Here is a 25,096-nt window from a genome sequence, read left to right as displayed (position 1 = left end):
TAAAACACCAGATTATTGAGGCAATAAGGCTCTGGCTAGCTAACTACAACTGAGATGCTGATGGGCATGGCTCCCATTCAGCTCTTGTCTTTCTACAAGACAAAAAACATTTCAATCCTTGAAAAAAATTTTATAAAGGAAGTAGGTGAAAATGAGGACTGTAACATAGATGCGTGTTTGCTAATAACAGTGGAAGGTAGGATCTGGCATTGTAGGAGGGCTCTTCCAGCTTTACAGTCCCATAGTATTTGCAAAATTACTTTCTCAAAAAATCAGTGAGTGTAATACAGCAGTTATGCCAAATATGAATAAGTAAAAACAGTGAATAATTAAAACCTATCTGGGAACAGTTATATAGGTAAATTAACTCCCAGGTGTGCACAAAAGAAAAGGAAATGTGAACACATTATAATTTGGGACTGCATATTAGATTTGCTTTGTTCAAGTGAATCCAAATCTGAATTCTGAGCTCTATCTAGTATGCCACCAAACACAGACAATCTCAAAGCAGTATGAATATGTGCATTACTCTTGGACTTAATGGACTTTGTCTTCAAAGAAGACAAAGTGCCTTTGAAATGGGAAGTGCAAGTACACTACAGCTACTCTGGCTTTCTCTTTATGCAAAAGTTGTTGCAAATTGCGAAGTTTAATTAATATCTTGCATGTTTTGTACCGCCAGTCATGGTCCTTAGCTGATAAATCAGAAAAGTGAACTTGGTCCTGAAGAGAGAAGGTCTACAGGTGAATAGTATAAACTTGCCCAGGGGCAACTTCCCCAGAGGGAAGGTTTAGCCACACCTTTGGCTGCAGTGTATTTTTTATCTATTTTTCAGTAGAAGCATTTTTAAGCTACTCATAACTTTAGTACAGAGAATGACAAATAACATATTTGGTGAGGGATCATAGGGATGACACAGGAAAAGAGGGCCTAGATACAGGATTATTATTTCTGTGTTGATGGATGATCTAAAAATTTAGTCTGCTAAATTTAGATGTAGTGAGTCAAAAAATAAAATTTAGTTTTGCCAAAAGAACCAAGTTTGATTTGTTTCTACAGCTCAAGCACAGTGGTACCTGGCTTTGAATTAAAAAGATGGTAATAGATGAAATTACTATAAAATATCCATATTTACAAGTTTGCAAGTGATCAACTGAAAGAAAAGGAGGAAGAGAGAGCCACTGCGTCATTGTAAAGACAAAGGTTTTCAGAAATCTCCATTGTACATGAAAAAGACTTGTTTTCAGAAACAGTATATTTTGGAAAGGAGAGCATCCAAGAAGTTGCTATAATGTCTGTATGCCAGAAAACAGCAAATGAAGTTTTAATTTCTTTTCTGGTATTGCTGTTTGCTTTTCAGGATAGCACATGCATTCTCTCTGGGTTTGTGGGGTTTTTTTCTTCCTAGTGTGTGAACTCCATATATGTTATACATAGAAACATGCATGAGCAAGAGGGTGTGTGAAGAGAAGCAAGGACTTAGGTAATCCTTTACTTAGGATGTTTAGGTATAAAAAGCTATTTTTACAGTAAAGTTATCCTTGCTTTTAACAAGAATAAAGGTCACGAGCTCTGGGCAGCATATAACCCCTTTCCGAATTTAGAAGCTCATCAGCTCTTTTATGTTTGTTAGATATAGTGTTACCTTGCGATATATTTCTGGGATATAGCTCAGTTTTATTTGCCCTGTAGGACTAATCTTGCAGAGGTAGCATACATGCTCTTGTCTCCTCTTTTGTGTTTCGGCTACAGAGATCAAAAGGTTTACTGGAGTTCATGGTGCTGGTGCCGTGCCTTTTTTCTTGATGTCTCACAAACAGGGAAAGAGCACGGGAAGGGTATTTGTGCCTTACAGAGAACTATTACATGTTGAGGGAGAAACTGTGTTAATACTGTTATATGTAGCAAAACCACCTAAAACACAAGGAAAAATAATAATTCATCTTCTATTCTTTGCTTTCTAATTTCTTACTATTAAGCACATGTCCCTTCCAGTGTATTTCCCTTTTCTCACAACTAGGAATTGTAGATTGACTTGTGCACCTCTGTCTTTCTGAAACAGAACCAATGTTTCTAGACTCACCTGTCTAGAATTGTAAGGTCAGGATTGTAAAAGTATGGGATTCTGAAAGGAAATTTGAATGAAACTGAATGGAAAAGTTCTGAAGAAACTAGATTCACATTTAGATCTTTTGTTTGGTTGGTTTATATTGAATTACAAGGCAGGTTTCAGAATGTTTCTACACAGGCTTGAAAAAAATTGATGAGAACTACACTTGTAGCTTTAGCCAGTTTATTTTATTTATTAATGTCAGCTACTTAAAAGAAGTTATAGGTCAGCCTTAGAACAGAAAGGGATGCAGTCTATATAAAAACTTTATTCCTTTAGTATTTCTCCCATTTGTTTTACAGAGCAAGCTGTTCAGGTAGAATCTTTGGGTTTTAATGACCATTTCCCAGGAGTCCTTTCCATAGCTGTGGCTCTATAAATGAAGATAGTGTCAACCTGAAATAAGTTTGTTTCTTTGCAGCCAAATTGAAGCTTCAGAAAGGCACAAGCCTGAGCTTTTCAGGGATACATGTACGTAGTTAAGAACTCCAAACCCATGTTGTCTTCCTCTTTGCAGAGCCAGATCCCTAGTTAGGCAGGTAGCTTTCACAGTGTGGCTCAGCTCTCCTGTATATGGAACAGCTGAACTTTAGTCTGTTGTTTGGAGTGAAAATTAACCCCTGCAGAACTACAAGGTGTTCGAGGAATGTAAATAAAGCAATAATGATTTTAGAAGCATTCAGCCTAATCCTCTCTCACCAGGTGGTTTCCTATGGAAGGCTTTCCTTCCTCTCTTCCTTTCCTTGCCTTTTAAGGAAATGAAGTCTCCAGGCTTCACGCTGTGAGTCCCCAGTTTTTCCCACCTCCACAGCCCAATGTGCTGGAGAATCGACTGTATCCTTGGTTCACTTCTGAAGGACCCAAGTCTTGCACCTTGCACTTGTGCTCCCCCAAACCCTACCCAGGGAGGGGAGAAACTTACCTGTGTCAGGCTGGCACGTCAGATCTGTAACAATTCTGCTGCTGTAATCCCTTGATCCACGTGGGTCTTCCACAAACCTTCTCCCATCCCTTAACAACAGCTCCCTGGCCACCTCCTTGCCTGCAATGGGAGAAGGGGAGGGCCCAGGTGCTTCACAGCCCCCTGCCTTCTCCCCACACCCAGAAAACACAGTGGCTCAGATATGGTTTCAAATTTGAGATGCTGTTTAGAGGAGCTTGGTACTATACCAGTTTAATAGGAGACAGCTTACTTTGACTTGGTAAGTTTTAGGTGCCCTTTTGAGACTTTCTTCCAGAAAGATCTTTTATTCTTTTATTGTTAATATCAACCTGTGAGAATAGATTTGTGAGTCCATCCCCTCATCACCAATTAAAACTGAAGTAATTTAGCACAAACTGGCCTTGCAGGATCAAACCCAGCATCTTTCATGCACCTTATGCTCAAGGGGAGGTACTACCTATTGAAGTATAAAAAAAAAAATCTATAAAACATCCCCTTCTGTCCCTCACCATGATATAATGCAGCTCCCAGGGCTGCACTCAGTATGCAGCACAAATCAAATTTCTAGACAACAGGATCTGTGTTCCTACTTCAATTGGTTATAAGGCAATAATTCGTTTTCCATTAATTTTCACACAGATTATACTTTCTTGAATATTAACAATCAAACCCTAATCCAGAATTTACAGCAAATAGAAATAAAAGCTTTTTGTCTTTCTTAGTGTCATTGATCTTTTGAGTCAATACCATTCATAAAAATAAATCTCTGGCAGAATTAATTTCACATAACTTCAGGCGTCTATAGCAGATGTAGCCCTATACCTGGTTTTCTCACCTCTTTCTGCATTGTTAGTGACAAGAAACAGGCATTAAGGAATGGCTCATCTGAACTTCATCAGGCAAACAATTAGTCTGTAATTTAGGGTGATGCAATGAGCACACAAATGCCTGTTTCTTCCCAGTGGCAACTGTGGCAGCCCAAACCGATACCTTCAGGCAGTGCCAGTCATTCAGAATGCTCTTCCAGACGAGACTGCTCTTGTGTGAGATGGTGTGTGCAGCCCCACTGGTATCATGGCAGCCCTGAAAGTCACTGCCTGAACAGGAGAAGGACCTGCATAAGGACAGTTATGACAGGTTAGTTACGTTCTGTGGCCTGGCAAAAGTGAAGGTTCAGGTTCTCCTAGGAAAAAGAGAGGATTTGAACCAGTATCTCTGCTATTCTAAACCATAATATGAAAATGGCACTAGAAATTGTGTTTGGGGGGAGAAAGGAGTAAAATCAAAACTCTATTTTGGCACCAGGAGGAAGAAACTCTCTGCAGCCAAGGTGCAAGGTGCTGGCTGGGCCCTGGAGAGAGGTAAATCCTTTTAAAGATTTGACCAAGGGAGAATCCCCTTGCAGACCTCTGATGTGTAGATGTAAATTGCACAAACAAATCAAAAAGGATAGTCCTTTGTTTCAGGAGCTGCTACACTAAAATAAACGTGTAATAAAAACGTGAATCAACTAAAATGAATACACAGGCCTATCAGTAGAACTTGCATTTAAAATAGACTGAGCAAGACAAAGAGAAAATGTACTTAGGCATCAAGGTCACTTTCATTCAGGAAGTTTGCTAAGTTTTCTAGGTCATTGGGGAAATAATTGCAGGCAGTGGAAAGGAAAAACAAAGAAGCGAGCGTTTGCAAGCCCAGATGGGCACGCACCAAATGGCAGTGTAGGGGCAAATAGCAGCAAGGTGTTTGCCAATAATGTAATGCAAAGTTTGTATCATACTGAACAAAGGTTGAGATTATTGGCATTTGAAACACATTCATCACCAGTATCCATTTGGGGGAAGACTGCATCAATAGTACTTGCCCTTGCTTGATATCCAGTCTTCTATGACTTGAGCTTGGCTGCTGAGCTCCACGGTGGCTACCCACACTCCTGGGTGAATTTTAGCCTATGTGCTGCTCAGTTATGAGATTTTGTTCAGTCTCTCCAACTTTATGAGGATCCTGTCTCAGTTTGGAAAAATAAATCTCTTTGGGAGATGCTATATTATCAAACTGCACATTTAAACATCTCTATTTTGCCTCTGAATGCAACAGCATTCAACAAAATGTGGCCACATTTTTATTGCCTAGATTTGGACACACATTTTCTTACTTTTTCTTTTGTTTATTGAAAGATAGTTGTACAGGGAAAAGTTCATACTTTTTTTTTTTTTTTTCCCCAAGATATACAGACATGGAGGAATTAATTTCTTCTGTCATATGGGAAAGCTTTCTGCTACCTTATATCTCTGCTGTGCAGTGGAATTCACCTCCAATTTCTAGCCCAGAGGATAAGGAAAGTTGAAAGGCTAGGCTTGCTCATTATGTATGTTGCCATCAGACCTTTTAAAAATAAGTAGAAGTCTTGAAAGCAGGTGGGGGTAGCAAGCACATTGGTTTAACTTTAATGGAATATGTGTATCTAAGTTGCCATGGCTGTTTTGAAACTCCTCAAAAATGTGTACAGTATTGTGCAGGTCTGAGGAGGAGACTCTGAGGGCAACGCTCATTGCCTTCTCCGGGCACCCAGCATCCGATGCTGAATCAGCACCTTCTGCTTTCCAGCTTTTAACAAAACTGCAGTTTGCAGGTCGACACCTATGGGGTATCAGTTACACCACAGCTGTACTCGCTTAGCTGTGCTCTGCACCAAACTTGTTTAGATGTTACGCATCCCATTGCAATGCATGAGAGAGGACACGCAGGGCCAGGCTTAACGTGTGCAGGGGATGAAGTGCTTCTGAATGGGTCTCGGCAGCTTCTGCCTACCTATGTTGAGTCCTATTGAAATCCCACAGCAGGTCCTAGAAAGTTTTCCCTTACCCTGAGCGACAACCGGATTGGGCCCATGCTGAGCAAACCTGCCCAGCTCTGCAGGTGTTCATCTCCTCTATACACCGGTCCACCCAGTATAATATCCAGTGATCTAATAACAGCAATTGTGTGGTTCTTTTTGCTTCATCCGAACATCTGCTGAGCGTTTCTAGCACAGCATGGAAGAGCATTATCTTGGTTTACAGCTTATCTTGTTCTAACAACATCAGAAATACCAGCCATCAATATGCTCCCTCTTGAGAGCAAACCAATTGCAGGTGTGTCAGCTGGCTATGATTATATTCACAAGCTCAAACTCATCTTGTGTCAGCTCATCATAACTGCAAATCTGTGTAGTTTTAAAATTATTTATTGCCATATGGATTAACCAGATGACCTAATCAGTCTGGGGTTTATGATTCGTATGAAGAATAGTAACTGATGTTAGACAGAAAAGAAACATCTGAGGCTTTGAACAATTTTCCATTAAAATACGTTTTTCATATTATGACATTTATTTCATGAAACATTAACTCCATTTTCTGCAGACTATTTTAATATTTAGAGTTAAAGGTTTTTCTCTCACTTGTGCATTACTAGATAACTATAATAATGCAGAATATATAATAAAGTTTACAGAGCTGGAAGTCTGAAACAATGTTACGGCTCAAAAATAGAAATGAAACAAAGTCCAAAGAGAAAGCTGTCAATTAAAATTGGTAGAAATTGGATATGTATGTAAATTACAAAAACTAATCTACTGAGATTCATAGGGCAAATAACTCTAGCTACTATTATTTGGCATCAAATAGAAACATTTCATTGGAAGTGCTGCTGCTAAAGAAATGAACTGATGAACATAAATTGAACATAAATGGCTGCAGGCAAACTGGAGTACCAAACAGAAAAGGAACAGAAAGAGAAAAAAAGTGTTTGTATACATGTGTGTGACTGTGCACACAGAGTGTTATATACATATAGCTATCTGCAAGTCTCAGAAATGGATTGGATTGCCAAGGATTCCAAACCCAGCAAGTTTTGTGGCTGTAAAACACCCAGTCACCCTCACTGGGGATGCAGCTCACTTGCAGGCTACAGGCAGTGAAGCCCATCCAGAATGGGATCCTAATGCTGGTCAGGATGGGATGCCAAACATAGTCAGAGATAAAAGGGATGGAAGCATGAAATCAAGCTCTGAATTTCATGCCCTGCTAATTGATTAATTTAATATATTAGGCTGCTATATAAGTTCTTATGTAAAGTTTTGCACTTAAATCGAATATAGTATTTATTACTTTAGATCTGGAATGATTCTGTTATTTCTGATAGTTAAGGGGAAAACTGATGTTTTACCTTATCCATCCTCTTTGCTCAGAGTTTCAGCTTTATTGCTAGGTGCTTCTCTAAAGGAAATCCTTTCCTTAAAAGCACCCATTAGTAAATGCTAAAAATACGTATAAAAATATGTATATACATATGCACATATAAACACTCCTCTTCCCATGCGCATAGATGACATAAATCGTTCTCTGCAGTTTCCTAGAAACCATACTACAGCTGTGGTATTTAAGAGTGAATGTGGCTAACGTTTATTAGACTTGAACTGTATTGTGGGTAATTGTCCAGTAATAACCTTTGGTAAATTATATGAAGCCTTTACTTTACTTAACAGGGAACGCAGGCTCCCCAAACTCTAATATTATCATCATTCAAGATAATGAGCAACACAAACCATTCTATTACCAATCTAAAAGCAATAAATGTCAAAGTAAAGAACTATGCAATATTCTGGCCTGGAAGAACAAAGGACAAAAGTAATGATAATGCCTTTTTATATTTGCAGTCTATTATATCATGCATAACAAATGACCCTGTAATTGTAGACAGTGTTATTTTAACAGGTTGTAAAGAGAAAATGGTGGGGCTGAGAAGGGAGTGTTTTGAACACTGTCCAAACAAATGCTGTAGGGCTTGTAAATTGAAATACCTGATGGTTTATTTGAATTTTATCCTGGGGAGTATGCTGGATTATTCTGAAGCTGTTTTGTTTATCACCATGATCACCTAGAACTCTGTAATGTGACACCAAGATCCTTGTTTGCCATGTTGATGGTGTTACTAATAACTTGGTGATAGACTCAGCTCCCCTCTGACACAAGCACAAGCAAGGACAAAAATACATTTTAAAACACGGGTTATTGATTTATGGAAATTCCTAATTTGGGCATTTATAGACCATTCAGAGGTCACACAGCCTTTCAGCATTTATTCATTATGAGCCTGAGGGTTACTGCAAGTAGCAGGTACACTGCTGCTGCACTTATGGTGGCATAGATTCAGGTACTCATGGATTTATAGAGTGACTCCACTTTGAGATATCTTTTTTCAAGTTTTTTGTAAACAAAAGCAGAAGCTAGTCAGCTATTTGATCAGCATTAGAGTAATTTTTTTAAAGTTAAGTGTGAAGGAGATTGCCTGAAACCGAGGAAGCCAATGCGTCAGTTACCCTTTGTAAAAGTAGGATAATACTTAATTCTCTGGCACGTTGCATTCGTTGCCTATTTTAAGAAAAAATTTTTGCTGAACAAAATAAAAAAAATTGTCTGTGCTTCATGTCAGCATGTGAAGGTTTGCAAAGCAAGACATTTACTAGAAAAAATATGTAAATGGCACCGTTCTCTATGTGTTTGAGAGAATTAATTCATGTTGTTTTGATGTACCAAGGAGGCAATTAGCACAAGTGCCAATTCTACTTTAGATGTCATTCACCAATATGCATGGTCAAATTCTGTTCCTGGGGACCTAGTCCTGAAGTAAAACCATCCATTCTGCTCTTTCTCTAGATCTGCGCTTGTGGACATAAGAGTAGGATTTAGCTAAAAGGGGAAAAGTTGAGAGTTCTTTGTCCAGAAATGAACCCTTTGCTGACATTATATTGCCTTATAACTCATGTGATTCTTTATGCCTTTCCTAATGTGGCCATTTTGTACCCTTCCTCAATCAATGCAAAAGATTCCATCCAACTCAGGACCCTGTAGGGTCAAGCCCCATACAGTTTCATTAGGTGAAATTTTGTTTTGACTTCCTTCAGTGCTTTATTATCAGCTGGTATATAGACCCTAAATGACAAATATTAAACTGAAATAACCTTGCTTGTGTTATCTTTATTAAGCTGGTTTAATAAGCTGCCTTTGGCTTATGTTTGTGGTTCATGAGGTCACGTTACCTCACCACCTCAAAAATGAATCCACAGATGTGTTTGTCAGAGAGAAAACAGGTCAGAGAGAAAACAGGCCCTCAGCACAAAGCTGTAAAATTTAGTTTTCCACTTGTACCACTGCTTAACAGAAGTGACAGAAAAAATAGCAAGCAGTTATTTTACATATCTCTTCCCTACTCAGGGAAAACAAATGCTTAAACTTCTCAATATTTGCATTTTCCCCATCAGCATATATCCCAAACCTGTCAAGTGAATGGCAGGGGGTGGCAGTGCCTATTGCATCTCTACTTTTGGAAAAGATCAGAACCTGAGCTTCCTGATGGTACAGCCATACTGCAGTTTCTGTAGCAGATCTCAGAAAAGATGTTCCCCGTGAGAGTTATTTATGTAGCTATTTTCAGGTAAGTTCCAGAATAATTAACACAGATTGTGTTGTGTTTTATTTTTGCTCCTTCTTTCTCATATCTGAATGTTACGCATTTATCTATATGTTCATCTGTTTCTTTTTGTCTGTAATTTTATGTGGTAGCATCTGTGAGTGGTAGTTTTGTATAATAACATGTATATAAGTGAAATCAACAGTTGGTTTAAGGACTGTGTTCAGTAAGCAGAGAAGTCTTGGATGACTGATACTAGTTACTGTGGATTGACTGCTACATAGCTGAGATTTGAAGAGAGATTTAGTTAAATGGTTTATCTAAGTGTCAAGATTATTGTCATCTTTTCTTGGGCTACTACAGAAAAGAAACGTACTTCCTTTTGGACTGAAAAAAATTTTCATATATATAACGGAATTTTGGCTTACTGTCTCCCTACCCCAAATGGCATTTGGTTGCTCATCAGACTTTGTCAAGCTCAGAAATAGTTTCAGAAAGAACATATGTGAATCCATCCTCAGACAAATGTTAATGCTGTCACTGAACTGGGACGAAGATAAGTGACAATGTCCAAGATAGGGGAAAATAATTAAGGAAAGTATTTTGGAATTGCTTATATATTGAGTTTTACTTTCCAACATATTGGTGAAACTGAGTGGGAAGTCATGTGAATGTTCCAAGTATCAGTCTGAAGACAGGAGTGTAAGACTTCAAATGGTACCTCTAAGGTATAGGAATTTTCAGAAAGAAGTGGAAATCCCAAAAGTCTTCCTCTGTGAAAAAGAAATACAGGGGTAGGCTATTGCTAATCCATTTTACAGCCTATTTGACACTGCACAAATGAGATTTGGCAGATCACTAGTAAAACTATAATATAAGACTTTGCACAAATTAATTTGCAAATATGATTTACCCTTCTTGAGCTACCTCTGCAAGGCTTCGGGGTTAGAAATTGCTTCTAAGCCAAATGAATAATAAGAAATGAATAGTAACATTTTTATAGCCCAGGAGAATTTTCCTTTTTTTTCCATCCTGTTTTGCATAACAGTGCTTACTCATTAAATCTTGGTCCTATTGTGCTGGGCTTCATTATGAGTAGGGAAGTTGTCATATCTGAAATGGAATATCCATTTCCCCAGTTGTGCTTGCAAATGTCTGACAAATCGATCTGTCCCTCATCTCACCAGTCTCCTACTATCTCAGCAGTTCCTTGTGTTCATCATACATTGGTCCCAATAGCTATGTCTCTCACTAGCCAGCCTGAAATTATTAGAAGTCTATTTAAGCGGACATGAAGAAGTAATATTGGAATTCTTTATCACAGACTCAAATCAGTTGCTTCTGGTACTTACCTTGTCATAACATGGTGTGGAACCCATCACCAGAGAAGGTAACTACATCTCTTAAGCTTGTTTCTGCAATTTAAACACTTTTGAAACTCAATATGTGAGAATCTCTTATATATGCTTGTTTCATATATTAGAATACAGCTTTTACTGACTATGCAAATAACTTTTGTGAAACTGAAGTACTACAACTTTAATTTTTACTGTTAGCCAAAAAGAGGGTTCATTTAATACTTCTGTGTAACAAGATATCTCCTGTATATGAATATGCCAGAGTTCACCACATTTATGCCAAGGAAACTTCCTAAACCTGCATTTTTACTACTGTACTTCTGCAAAGCTTAAAAACCTTCAGTAGAGTCAGCAGCTATATTCTAAATTTTTTGCATCTAATCCATAATTGTGATGAATAGAGCTTGAAGATGAAAAATTCCACTTAATTGACTGTATCTTTTCCTAAACATTTCTAATTATGTTCTAATATTGATAATAATGTGTTGTTGGGGGAAAAAAGTTGGTTTTTTCTTTCATCAACAATGACATGAAGCACTAGAACAATTTTTAGAATTTTTTCCTTATTTTCTTGTTACAGAGAAACATGCTTAGAGCTTCTTATTTTTCTTTTAGGTGAGTGTTTTCCTAAAAAAGCTGTTGTTAGAATTTAATTCTGCATTAATTGTTCATAAAAGAATGTAGCAAATTCAGAAAAAATCTGATAGAAGTCACGTAAGCAGACAGCACTGTACACTTTACTGGATAATGGTTGAGCAAAGAGGATGCAACTGCAGGAAAAGGGGTACTGTAGTGGTGCACACCAACAGGAGCAGGTTCCCACCTCTCCCTATAACATATCCCAGCAAGCCTCAGGGAAAGCATGGGAGATATCAGTGAGGACAGTTATACAGTTATCTGTCCATAAAGCGTCTTTTCCTTTGGTTTGGTTTCTTGTTTTGTTGTCATTGCTGTTGGGTATTTTTTTAAATTTGGTTCCATAATAACTACAAACCCTTCAAGCTAGGCACAGCTAGTTAGGAAACAGAATCTTCAATACAGGGAGACTGTCGCATTTTGAAAAGAAATTTTTCTGACCTATAAAATTCTTCTTTATCTATTTCGTCTCCCAAAATATCCTGTAAATGAAAATTCACGATTGAAGACAGTTGAACCATTTTGATATAAGAAAGTTTTGCAACTATAACAAAACAATACACTTGTGCAATATTTTGTACCATGTACACCTGTTATAGCCATTGCAATATATTTTAAGGGTTAATATTTCATCTTATACTGAAATAAACATGCTACCACACAATGTTTTTACTTCAAATAAGGTTAGTTTTTTGATTAAAGACAACCTACTTGATCAATTTTTCAAGTCTGTTGCCCAAGCATAGGACCAAGGTAGGAGATGCAGACTTTCTAGACTTGATTATTTTTAATGATAATAACCTGCATATTTTCTTATCTACAGAACATCCTTGAGCTCTGTGTGTCACCGTTTTGTGACGATGAATATGAGAGGTTAATTGTGCCCACTAATCATTCTGTTGTAGGAAAAGTAAAATACTACACATTCTGTCCAACTAAATGTTTATTCATTATTTAATTCTTAATGTGATAATAAAATTTAAGGGACTTAATAGTAAGTACTAGTAAATTTTAAGTGCTAACAAGGACTGGTGGAAAGAAGTTAGGAACTCACATGTTTCATACACCTGAAAACACTCTCCTTCCCTACACAAACTCACAGGTGAGGTTTATGATCACTCTCAGCAGGAATTCCCCAGTTTCAAACTCCACTGCGGGTTTGTCTTTAGGACAAATATGGACAAGGTCTGAGAATTCAGCATAATTAAGCAAAGGCTTCCTATGATCAGGTCATTCAGGTGATCCTAAATGCAGAGCAAAAGTTTTCCTGCTTATTGGATGTATCAGAAAGACCTTTTTTTTTATTATTATTATTTTTTTTAATCTAGGAGGGATTCTGCTGTAGTACATAACCTACATGAAGCAGCCCTCTTTTAACATCAGTCAAGGTGTAGTTTTGACGAAGGCATTTCATGACCTGATTTTACTGAGACCGGTCTATAATATAATCACAAATACTTATTACAAATTGTAGAAGTATGCTGGCAAGGTTGAGAAATTAGATTTATCTAAACCAGTCTAGATGCAGGCTGGCTAGCACACACCTACCAAATCTATCATCTGTGAGCCCAGCACGTGCTATGGTACGTTCAGTGCTGCCCCATGACTAAAGAGCTGTTCTGCCTATCATATGCTTGTGCAACTAACAATGCATTTTACACACAGTAATGGAAGATTCCTGAGGTTGTTAATGCATCCTGGAGACGAAGAACTTGTGTTAATGGGGAATTACATGGCATGATATAGTGCAGGGTCCTGTGGGACTTCCACACTTTCAAATAATCTCATCACACATACTTTGGAAGGAAGTGCTAATTAAAAGTATAAAAGAGCGTATGTGGTATTTGTGAAGCTGTTATCCAAAGCTGTATTGCTGCATCTGTTATGCACTGCAATTAGTCATAGTTTAATGAGAAAATAAGATATCTGAGGTCTGTACTTCTAAAACTACAACCCCCTCCCCACACTCCCTCCTCCCCTAAAAAAGCAGTCACAGCACACCTGTAATGTTGTAGTGGAAAAAGCATTTATCTTTTCAGCAGATGTATAACCTGCATGAGGACTTTGCTGTTGTAGTTTTGCTTTGATCCAGATACATCATTGAACTGTTTTTCAAACTTTTAAAACTGGCAGTGAAAATAGAAGTTTTGGTGTGGAACAGAGGGGAAGACAGGATCAGATGTTACATATAGATTTTCTTTGCCCACTTTAATATGTCTCTTCATATGGCATATTGCCGTAGGTACCTCTCTTACTGGATTTTTTTTCAGTAGAATTGAAGAAAAAATATGAAAGATACATCTTACAAATGCAATATCATAATAATTAATCCTTCTGGGAAGAAGAGTTAATTCACTGAAAAATTTCTGGATTTAATGAAAACAAAATTCTCCTTTTTAATGACCTTATCTTTCCTAAAATGCTCTACATGCCCGTGACTTTAGCATATCTGTTTTATTGAATGCTCTCTAACAGCAATTATTACTCTGACTTCACAGTGCAGTGAGGGTCATAGGTTTGGGGTTTTTTGTTCCTCCTTCTCCGCCCCCACCTCCCCCAGTATAAGTAGGATTTAAATAGCGTATTAAATATCTGAAACTAATTATATAAGTACAATGGGAAATGTTATTGTTAGGCTTTATCCAAACTAAGATTTCTTTGGTAACATTTCACACTGCTGCTATTTGCAGTTCAGAGCCATGATTAGACATTAGATCAATATAGAATATAGATCAAAATAGATCAATTATTAGCCATTAGCAATATGCAGGAGTTCTTTCTGTTTCAGTGTTACAAGAAATTATTACAAGAAGTTGTTAAAAAAAAGGGTAAGATTATTAGCAGAAAAAACCTGATAATATTAGGAAGAAGTAGAATGAAATGTAGAGTATTTTTATATATTGGTTCTGTGACGTGGCCCATTTTAGAACTTAAAGTATAACTTGTGGTACAATGATTTTTAGCAGCAGCCAAAATCAGTACTGTCCACTAATCTATCCACAGAAGTCACAGTAATAGAAATGGGGAGAAAAACATCAGTGGTACAACATTTTATTAACAGCTCTTTCACTATTTTGAAATACAAAAAGGACAACACCCTTTCAAACCACTTTTCCTTTTTTTCAAGTCCTGTAATTTATGACCTACCTTAGCAATGCTGATTTTTTAAATTTTAATTGTTTAGTTACTTTATACTTACTGTGGGTTTGACAGCATTTGTTGGTGCTTATTTTTACTTGTTGGATTCCCTCTTTCTGCGTGATCCTTTCTTTCCTTTGTGAAGTATTTTCTTTTCTAAGTAAGGGAGACAAATAATTCTATCACAGACAGGTCCCAGGCCTCAGGGAAAACAGGTGACCTTACCAGAAAGTGTTTGAATTTTCTATATTTCAGTCATTTTTATTGCTAGGCAGTCTTCCAGTGCCACATGTATAAAATGTATTGTAGGACTCCTAACTAGATAGGTTACTAGAAAAGTACCTATATTATGTTGGTTTTTTTAATGTTAAGATTTAACACTAAATATACTAGATCTTATTTTCTTTTTCAGCTGTTATCGGAGGCTTATGGGATGTTGTGCATGAATAGTGTTTCAGAGCACTAGAGAGAATTAGGCCTGGGTGAATTATTCATCCCAAACAATACTTACTACAAATTTATGTTCCCCATTTCCTACAAGAACACTAGTTGTTATTGTGCTTATTTAATAGGACAGTATGCTGCTTTCCAAGGGCTCTCTATTTCTGGGTTACAAGGTGCATCTGTGAATTCTGTATCCTGAGTCTTTTGTTTTCCCTCAGAGATGTGGGGGGATCAGCACTGAGTGGTTATACCTGATTATTTGCCTGGTAACTCTGGCTTGTCAGCTGAAGCAGAGGAGAGGCTGCTGGAGGTGTGACCTTTCCCTACAGGCAAATATCTTCTATCAGAATAGTTCACAACTGATCAATTTGTCATTCATAATCTTTTGGTGGTTCACCGGTGTTATTTTGATCTGGGCCAACTTGGTTTCATGAATATTATTCATTGTGATCTTAGCACTCCCTTTTGAGGTAAGCAAAGCTTTTTTTGGCTCTGGCTTTGAGAGTGTTTGTAAACTGACCTGACTTGACCTGACCTGAGCTGGAGGTGTTAGTGTGGCCTGGCAGCCTGTCTGCTGAGTCCCACGATGTGGGTAACTGGCTTTCTGTGGATTATCTGGCTTGTGCGCGTATTCGGGTACTGGGCTGTGGCATGTGTTGTGGGTTACCCCCAGTGGGCAGCTCACCCCATGCAGCGACTCTCTCCCACTTGGTGGGATGGAGGAGAGAATCAAGAGAGTAAAAGTGAGAAAATTCAGGAGTTTAAAAATTCAGGACAGTTTAATAAGTAAAAGCCATGCACACAAGCAAGGCAAAATAAGGAATTCATTCACTGCTTCCCATCATTATGCAGGTTGTTCACCCATCTTCAAGCATCGCAATGACTTGACATGACAAATGCCATAACTCTGAGCATTCTCCCTTCCTCCTTCTTCCTCCAGCGTTTATTACTGAGCACAATGCCATGTGGTCTGGGACATCCTTGTGGTCAGCTGAGGTTTGCTGTGTCCCCTTCCACCTCCTTGTGCACTCCCAGCCTGCTCAATGGTCAGATGCTGTAAGAAACAGAAAAGGCCTTGGTGCTGTGTAAGCAGTAACTGAAACATCCATGTGTTACCAACACTGATTTAACCACAAATCCAAAGCATAGCCCCATACAAGATACTATGAAGAGACTTAACTTTATCCCAGCACAAACCAGTACAGCACGTTACCTAATGCATAGATATTTTATCATGTCTAAGTCTTTGAGCCACTGCTTATTTCTGTCACTGCATGGGAGAAGGTCTGGTGCCAGAGGCAGCCCAGCGTGTAAAACAGTGAGATGCTGTTGCCTCTTCTGATGATCCCCAGTGGAGTCCTTGACCAGCCAGGTGGGGTGGTGGCTGCTGCTGCTGCAAGGCTCCAGCAGTCCTCTCTGTAGCATCAGTACTGTTTAGGGAAAACACTCTTCTCTAATTCTTGTTTTGTTCAGTAATGCTTGTTTCTAACGCTGTGGGGTTGCTTTTTTAAGAAATTTGGCATTGGCTTTTCTCCTTTTTGGAATGGTAGGTTTTTTAAAGGGGAGAAATTGTTGGAATTGGTTCTACGGCAGCAGCAGAAAAGCTACTCTTGCACTGGAATCATGAATCTCAAGCTCTCTCTGATATGAGGAAAATGAGGTTTTCTTAAAGGAAGATAAAAAGTTCCCAGCTTACGTGTCTGCAGATGTAAGTTTACAGTAAGAGGAGTGTACAGTCTAAATAGTGAAAATACAAAAAACATTACAGAGAAAATAGAAAGAACCAAATCTTTAAAAAATTATTATATTGTGGGTGTGGACTGTGTTCATGTGATTTGTGAATATATTTTCTTGCAACTGTCTTCACAGAATGTTGCAAAATAGGTCTGAAATGTTTTTGGATACTAGTACAATGATGATCATTCTCTAATTATTTTTTTTTTTTTTATTCCTATTTTAAAATGCATGTACGTGTAAAATCTGTGTAAGTTTGAGGACTCATACATCTGCCCTAATCATCCAGAGTCTCAAATGCCAACAATAAACAAGCAACTCTGATGGTCTCATTTATGTATAAATTTTTCTTTATTCCATCAGATCAATTTTTGTTGCAATTATTTTCTATTAAATTTAAAGGTCGAGGTTGTGTTTTGCTGGGTTTTTCTTTTTTTTCCCCTCATCATTTCTTGATCTAGCAAACACCAAAGACATTAAATGAAGGGTAAACAGTTCTTTAATATAAAAAATAAAAAGGCAAATTTATCTGGTTATTTACAGGACTGCTATACACCTGGTATTTTGAGTAAGATTGATAAAATGAATACTGATTGTCAGCAAAGAAGGGAAAATAACTCTGTGCTTAAAATTTGCATTCTCTAAGGAGTGGAATCCATTTCATATCATCAGAAAGATAAGATTACTTGTCACCCATGTAATGCACAAAATTAATATTGTCACAGAAAGTTTATGTACCATTTAAGATTTACTTAGATTCTTCATAATAGAGGTTTTATAACCTCCCTCTTGTAAGCCATAGCATCTCTGGAGATGTTGCCAGATGAATGTGGTGTATATATTCTCACAGAGACTAGACAAATTTTGTACCTGAAGAAAATTTCACCTCTGTCTGTGAGCCACTGCAATTACAGTAATATCACTTCTGGATTCTCTAGCCAAATCTGTATTTAGGGTATCATTTCTTGCAAAAACTACAGATAACCAGGAAAAGAATAGGAAGGGATGGGAGGAATTCTGAGGGCCAGAATGTGCAATAAATTTTACACAAGAACAAGTGATTTTCAAAAACCTGAAAGATTAGGAAAAAATGGTTTTCTCTCAGTTTCAGTGGAAGACTGCATGATGAGCTACAAGCAGGTATTTGGACAGCTTCCTGCAAAAGACTGGAGATTCTGTTCACCTTGTTCATCATCAGAAGTTAAAGCTGCAGCATTATGAAATCAAGGTTTCTTTCTCATTTTATCTTAGTGGAGATGACACTGACCTGCAATACAGGAGACCTGAATTTTACTCCTGACTTCTTCCCCTGATCTGCCACTGAGAGGTCTTATGTGACCTCTTTCTCCACTTTAATACTTGTGTCTTCTTTAATTAATATCTCGGAAAATTATATCTCCTACTCCTAATACCATCTAGCAAAGAGATTCTGATTTCAGCTGATGCCTCTACACATTGTTCTAATATAAATGATAAAGAAAATAATGATAATCCCAAAACCATGAAGTCATCCGTCCTCTGGCTCACAATGACTCTGTGGAGCCCAGATTCCCTGATGGCTTTGGTAAAACTGTGGAGGCTGACACAAAGCAAGTAATGTGTGGGAAGGATAAGAGCAAAATGATATAATGAAAGCAGGACTAAATGGCTTCACATCCCTGTAGGTATTTCAAATGAGCTAGAATATTTCAGCAAATAAGCCTCTCTAGCCACATTACTCCTAAAACTCCTGTAATAGGTATAAAACACTGTGTCTCTACTTATGTCATTTGGTGGTGGGGGGGTTGTTTCTTTGGTTTTTTCGGAGTTTTATTGTGGGGGTTTTGGGTTGATTTTTTTTTTTCTTTTTTTATAATTAAAGTAATGCTTCAGTGTCTCTACCTGCACTCTGTGAAATTATCAAAATTCTTTATATGTCAGAATGTAAGTAAAATCCCCTGTCTTCTGAACTCCTTTTCGCTTCTTCAGATATCCTTTCTCTCCTTCATCTGCCTTAAGACAAAAATCCTCTTAAGTGCTAAGGAATCTATATTTCCTCTGAAATTAAAGATTTTCCTTGGTTCTTTCTCTCTGTTTTCCTTATTAAGCTAATTCAAATAAATATTTTATTTGAAATGAGGGATAAGAAATGGGGAGAAGGTGACCTAGTTTGTTTCTCATTATTATAATATATTTTCAGTAATACTTAAGAGGCTTTCCTGAAACATCCTTTCTAATATTTTTATTTCCTTCTCAGGATCTCTTTAGTTTTAATATTCATGAGGAACCTGAAGCTGGCCTCAGATGTAGATACGTCATTTCACTCCATAAAGTGATATGAACTCAGTGTGAGGAAGTGTATACACTCAGAAAGCAGAAATGGAGTATCTGTGTGGGAAGGTTAAATGAGTGTTTTAGAGACAGCAAAAGAGACAGCAAAAGCTTGCTTTTCCAGGAAGACAAAAAATTAGATATTGTGAAGTACTTAAAGTTCAGATTTTTTTTCCTATATTTTCACCTTGTTGTACTACAGAGGTTGTAGGTAGATGCAGATATAGCTACAGATGAGAGCAGACTTTGATCCAGGGTAATCTATACAAACCAGAGATGTTTTATCTTGGAAGTAGTATTCCGTTTAAACCTGTGGATGAAGCTAATTGCAGCACATACAACAAAGTCAGGTTGTGTGGTGTTTTCTGATGTCCTTCTACCATCTCGGAATTTTACTCAAATAATTCTGATTTTCCTCTTTTTTTTTTTTTTTTTTAACTGGAAATTGAAGTTTTTAACAAAGTTTGTAAAAACTGGAAGAGAGTAGGTTTAGATTAGATATCAGGAAAAAAATTTTCACTATGAGGGTGATGAGTCACTGGAACAGATTGCCCAGAGAAGTTGTTGAGGGCCCCATCCCTGGAAGTGTTCAAGACCAGGCTGAATGGGGCTTTGAGCAACCTGGTCTAGTGAGGAGGTGTCCCTGCCCGTGGCAGGGGGGTTGATGATCTAGTTGATGAACTAGATTTTCTTTAAGGTCCCTTCCAACCTAAACCATTCTGTTTCCCAGACTGGTGGGTTGACATTTAGCATTTTAACTAAGGCCCAGTAACTTCAACCATCTCTTAGCTGGCAGGCATCCACCTTAGAGTATACCCTTATCCACGGGAAGATTGTACTGGTCTCGGGACAGAGGTTTCATTTGTTTTTTACAATGATTTAATTTTTGTAGGATTCAAATCTTAAATTATTGAAGTTATCTACAAAATACAGATTTTTTTTTCATATGGGACTGTACTACCTTTTTCAAATGTTACGATCATCATCACCTAAATTATTTTTATTTGTTTCAAGTTTATTACAATCTAAAGGATGATCTCATAAGCTGCTTTGTCTGAATCTAAGCCACAAGTTGTAAAAAGAGTGAGAGATCTAAACCTCTTAGTTTGTTTTATCTTTCATGGTAACAAGTACAATAACATTTAAGCTACTGACATTTTCAAGTTTGGCTGATAACCTACAACTTTTTTTTTTTTTTTTTTTTTTTTTTTAAACAGTAGTTCCTTTTATAAAGACCCAAAATGACATAATTCTTTTTTTCACTTCTTCCCCTTCCCTCTTGCCTTTATCTGCTACAAAACTCATTCTTCCTCTAGTCCCTGGGCTTTCTTCTCCAGGCCTCTCTTTCTGTGCCCACAGTCTTTTATCCTTTGTAATGGCCAGGTCCTGCTTTGCCCCAACCAGTTCCTGGTGTATCATGATGTTGGCCTTCCTCAGCATAATAGCCAGCTTTACCTGCTCGTGTCAGCTGCACATAGGGAGTCTGATTGCTAAAAAGTAGGTTTTCTACCTCCTGAGCAGCAAGTGGCTTTATCACACCCTCTGGAGAAGGGATGGAGACCTTCAGCTGCCTGCTGGGTATGGGGATCAGAGAGTCACTTGTGGCTTGGCAAAGGACTCCCCTTGCAGGGAGTGGTTTGCCTAGGAAAAATTTTCTGGGAAGATCCTAGGAATTCAGTAGGTATCTCCTGGCATCTGCATAGCTGCTTTGCAAAGGCAGTTCTTGTAGCTGCTGTTAAATTATAGGGGACTATTTTTGACAAAATGGAAATGCTTGGTAGTTTAGTCTTAAATATAGGTCGCTCCTCTGGGGAAGACATAATTTTTTCATGACAAGAGTCAGAACAGAGACAAAAATATGAACTTTGAAGACAGAATTTCTCACAAAATGTTTCTTATTTCTTTTTTTCTTGAATGCATATGACAGGACAAAACTTTAATGGCACAACAGAACTTGATCTGAGAAAAGCTAGATTTCACCTTAGCAGAAGGCAGACAATATTGCTGAAAAAATGTAGAATTTCTATTTCACCTGATTTTTCTCCTTCACGGGAATGTTAATGAAAGGAATATATATATTTGCTAACTTAGAGAGTAGCGTTTTAAATAATTAGTTTAGCATTGCCTTGGGAGGTTTGTTTCAAAATGCAAGCAAAATGGACGTGATGTAAAGATTTTGTTCCTCCCCTAAAGCTTCCTCACTGTTCACTGTTTCAACCAGAGAAAGCCTGTTTCCTGCAGGCCTGGTACTCACATCAAGGGTGAGATATGCTGACAAACAGAGCATCTCTCTACAGAGTGAAAAGCTCTGTTTGAAGCCAGCAGCATTTGGGGCTTTTTTTTTTTTTTCCCTCCCTTTTAAACACCCATCCTGAAATTTACTGGATTGTTGAGGGAAATCTGAGGGATGTTATATGCATTGGTGCTTCTGCTGTATAAAGGATTTCCTTGTAACCCACAGTGTCTGCCAGATTACCACTGGTACAGGGTATTGAGTAGAATTGGGTATAATATTTATCAAGGCTTAGTTTGTCACTGAGACTATTTTGCAATGTACACTTACTAAATGCACGTTTTTGTTAAAGAGGAGATTTTTGAGCCTTCCGTAAATAAAGCACTGTTGAAATTGTCAGCTTCTGATCACTGATGTACAGTGAAACCAGTTTATTTTTTACCTTAAGCATTCTCTGGAACATGATTGATTTTTATATTGTGCATTGCTTGCCTGGACATCAGGTCCATCTTCCCAGATGAAAACCTGATACCCTTTCTTCATGGAGCTCTGGACACTTGATGACATTTGAAAAGAAAATGTCACTTTGTGTCTGCTGAAGGTGCGATGAGATGTGCCTGACAGGTTTGGAAGCTGGCACACAATCAGAGAAATTCACATTAAACTGCAGCGTAAGAGTTGATTAATTCAGTATTCTCATGGATACTATTTGTTGCAAATGTCATCTTGATTTGAGTTGTTTTTCCCGTAGAGCAGGAGCAGGTGTGTTTTCAGGGACTGTGTTATTTCACGGGGAAGTGTCCTGTGTAAGTGAAACTAGAAGTGATCAGGGCTTTCACATACTCCTCTCTAGAAATGAAATGGGATGTGGTTATTCTGGGCACATTTCATCCTGTGATTTATAACTGGCAGTTATTAATTAATTTTTTTCAAAATGAAGGACTCACACAATGGAGAATGCAATAATGTCTCTCTGTATATGAAGTACTGAGTGCCTAGTTCTAGTAGCAATAAGCCAAAGGGCTTGTTTGAATTCTAAAAGCTAAGAAGTGCTGGCTTTGGTGTGAGCTAGGTAGGATGGGTTAAATAGAAAAAGTTCAGCTGCATCTCACATAAAGTTTGCACTGTCTGCAGTACCCTCAATAACCTTGCTAGGATGATTATTTTTTTTTTTACCTTCTGCCTATAAAGGCCTTAATGATAGATAAAATAAACACTAACAATTGCCTTCACTGCATTTTCAAAAGGTTATTTTGTTACAAACTTCCGTCTGTGTTTTTTTGAGGTACTTTATTTCTTGTGTGTTTGCAAGGTAGTTTGCTAGGGTTTCTTTGTTTAGCTTTTGTTTTGTTTTTGCTTGTGTGAGTCACCTTTCCTCCTCCAAATTGCAGTGGCTGTTTCCACATGTCTTCTCCTGTTCTGATGCAGAGGAGGAAACACGGTGCCTCTGCAGCCTGGGCAAACCATCAGTCAATCGGAAAAATGCCCTTTGGCTCTGCTCAGGCTTGTTAAGAGCTAAGTAGGCTGATAGCATTCAGCTTGAGAAGCAGTAATCGTCACCTTTCTGAATTTGAGGTTAGAAGAAATGTATGTGTGTATAGTACAGTGTGTGTGTAGATATATATATATATAAGCAAAACAAAAAAGACACCTGGAAAGTGCATAAAGATTATATGCAGATGAACTCTCTTGCTGCAGCAGGCAGGGAACCTTGTGCCATGAGTTGGAAGAGGTCATCCCCTGGCTCATCAGGCCTGGGAGCAGCACCTCAGCCTTCGGACTCAGAAGGCTGTGCTGGCCCCTACCCCAGGTGGGAGCCCACCCACCATAATGCGTGCCCTGGGCCCTTGCCGGCCTGTGGAGGTGGCCTTCTGGCCCTGACGTTCTGTGCCTCTTTGAAGTAGCCGCTGAGTTTATAAGTAGAAGTTTGTGGAGACAGTTTCATTTGTGTAGGTAGTTCGTTACTAAGATCTCAGAGGATCAAAACCCAAAATAAACTCATCTCTTAGTCTATTCTCAGAAACCGAACATAATGCGTCTTTTATACCTTTCTGGTGCTTGAAGTACCCAGCTGGCTTTTCTAAATTCAACTTGTGCCTTGACGGTCAATTGCTTCACAGAAATATAGCACTTTAGACAAGCCAGACTGAGCAGGACAATATTAATATAGTTATTATTACAGAATAGCATGCATACTATTTAGTCTTGAGAGGTTTTCATGTCTGACTTTTTCTGAAGTCCAAGTGGAGTTATATTTTATAAAAATTATATCAGTTCACTGAACATTATAGAATATAAGCACACAAAAAAATGGGCTGTTGCCAAAGTTATATTAACTAAATAATTCAGAATGGAAAGGCCCCGTTTCTATGGAATCCTGTTCTTACAGTGGCAACACCTTGTCTCATCTACTTCAATAGAAAGAGGAAAAGTGAAGAAAAGGAACAGATAATAGCTGGGTAAACATTATGCTTGTCTTGATCTTGGATTTACATTTAGGAACAGTGCTGATAACCAGAGAAGATAACTACATCACTTTGAACATGAAAAAGTAGTTAAGGGGTTAAAAGGCTGAAAATGTTCATTATTTTTGTTTTATTCTGCCCTAATAGCATTAACATCCTTTCTGTTTAACCCTGGTTCTTGTAGCTTTTTCTTTGACTTTCTTGTATTCATAAGATATCAGTATTTTACCTCACTTTTGCATCAACAGATAAGAAAACAGAGAGGAAAGGGAGAGAGTGCTCCCCTCAGAGTAGGACTGAATCCCTCAGAATATGATTCTGAAAAGGTGAGAAGGCTCTAGAGCTCATATTTTAAAACAAACACAGCATTTTAACCCTACTGACTATGATAGTTTTATTCCTACGAGCACTGAATTTAGGAGATTAAGGGGAAAAAAAACTGCAGTATTTAAAAACGTAGGAGAAGAAACATCTCCCATCCAAAACGGCCACTGTGGATACAAGAGACAATGCTTTGAGTAGTCGCATACTCTGTTTGGGAAGGGAAGGCTGTGAAGGTTGCTAGGAATGTATTTATTCTTTTAAGGTATGGTTGACAAAAAGGCATAGAGGTGGAGGTGCTGGGTCTAGTTATGCTCCTTTATAAATCACTCATTTGCATCAAACTCTATTGTAGTGCATTAAAACAGAGCAGAAACAAAAGCCACTGAATTTGCTTCGTCACAGCAAGAGAACAGAAAGGACACACCTCACAGAAAGCATAATTTGGGTCTCTGCTGGTAGGTGGTATCATCTGAAATCTTCTCATTCAAACAGATTAACAGAGTCATATGTTATCTAGCCTGACAGGCCACTTGGGTTTTTAAGAGATACCGTATTGCCCAGAACAATTTTTTTTTTTTTTTTCTTGGAGGGGGGTGTGTGTGTGGGGGGGTGTGTGTGTGTGTGTGTGTGAGGGAGAAATGTGCTTACATATAAAGCCAGACTAGCAAAAGACTCTCACAGTGTGTATAGACTAGCAAAAGACTCTCACAGTGTGTATCACTTACCAGCCCTGAGTTAATTGGCACCAGGATTTCCCACAGAATTTAAGCAATGTTCAGGTACTCAATTCCTCTTTATTTTCACAGATTCTAGAGTTTATCTTACACCATGTATTTATTAATATGCCATATATTTCTGTATGTTGCTTTGTGGGCTTTTGCTAGTTTCTTCTATCAACTTCTATTTCATACCAGTAAATTAGAGGAATTAGAGGCATCTGTTGCTTG

This window comes from Calidris pugnax, unplaced genomic scaffold (assembly GCF_001431845.1).
Source record: "Calidris pugnax isolate Ruff unplaced genomic scaffold, ASM143184v1 scaffold95, whole genome shotgun sequence".
NCBI lineage: Eukaryota > Metazoa > Chordata > Aves > Charadriiformes > Scolopacidae > Calidris > Calidris pugnax.
This window is presented reverse-complemented; position numbering follows the sequence as displayed.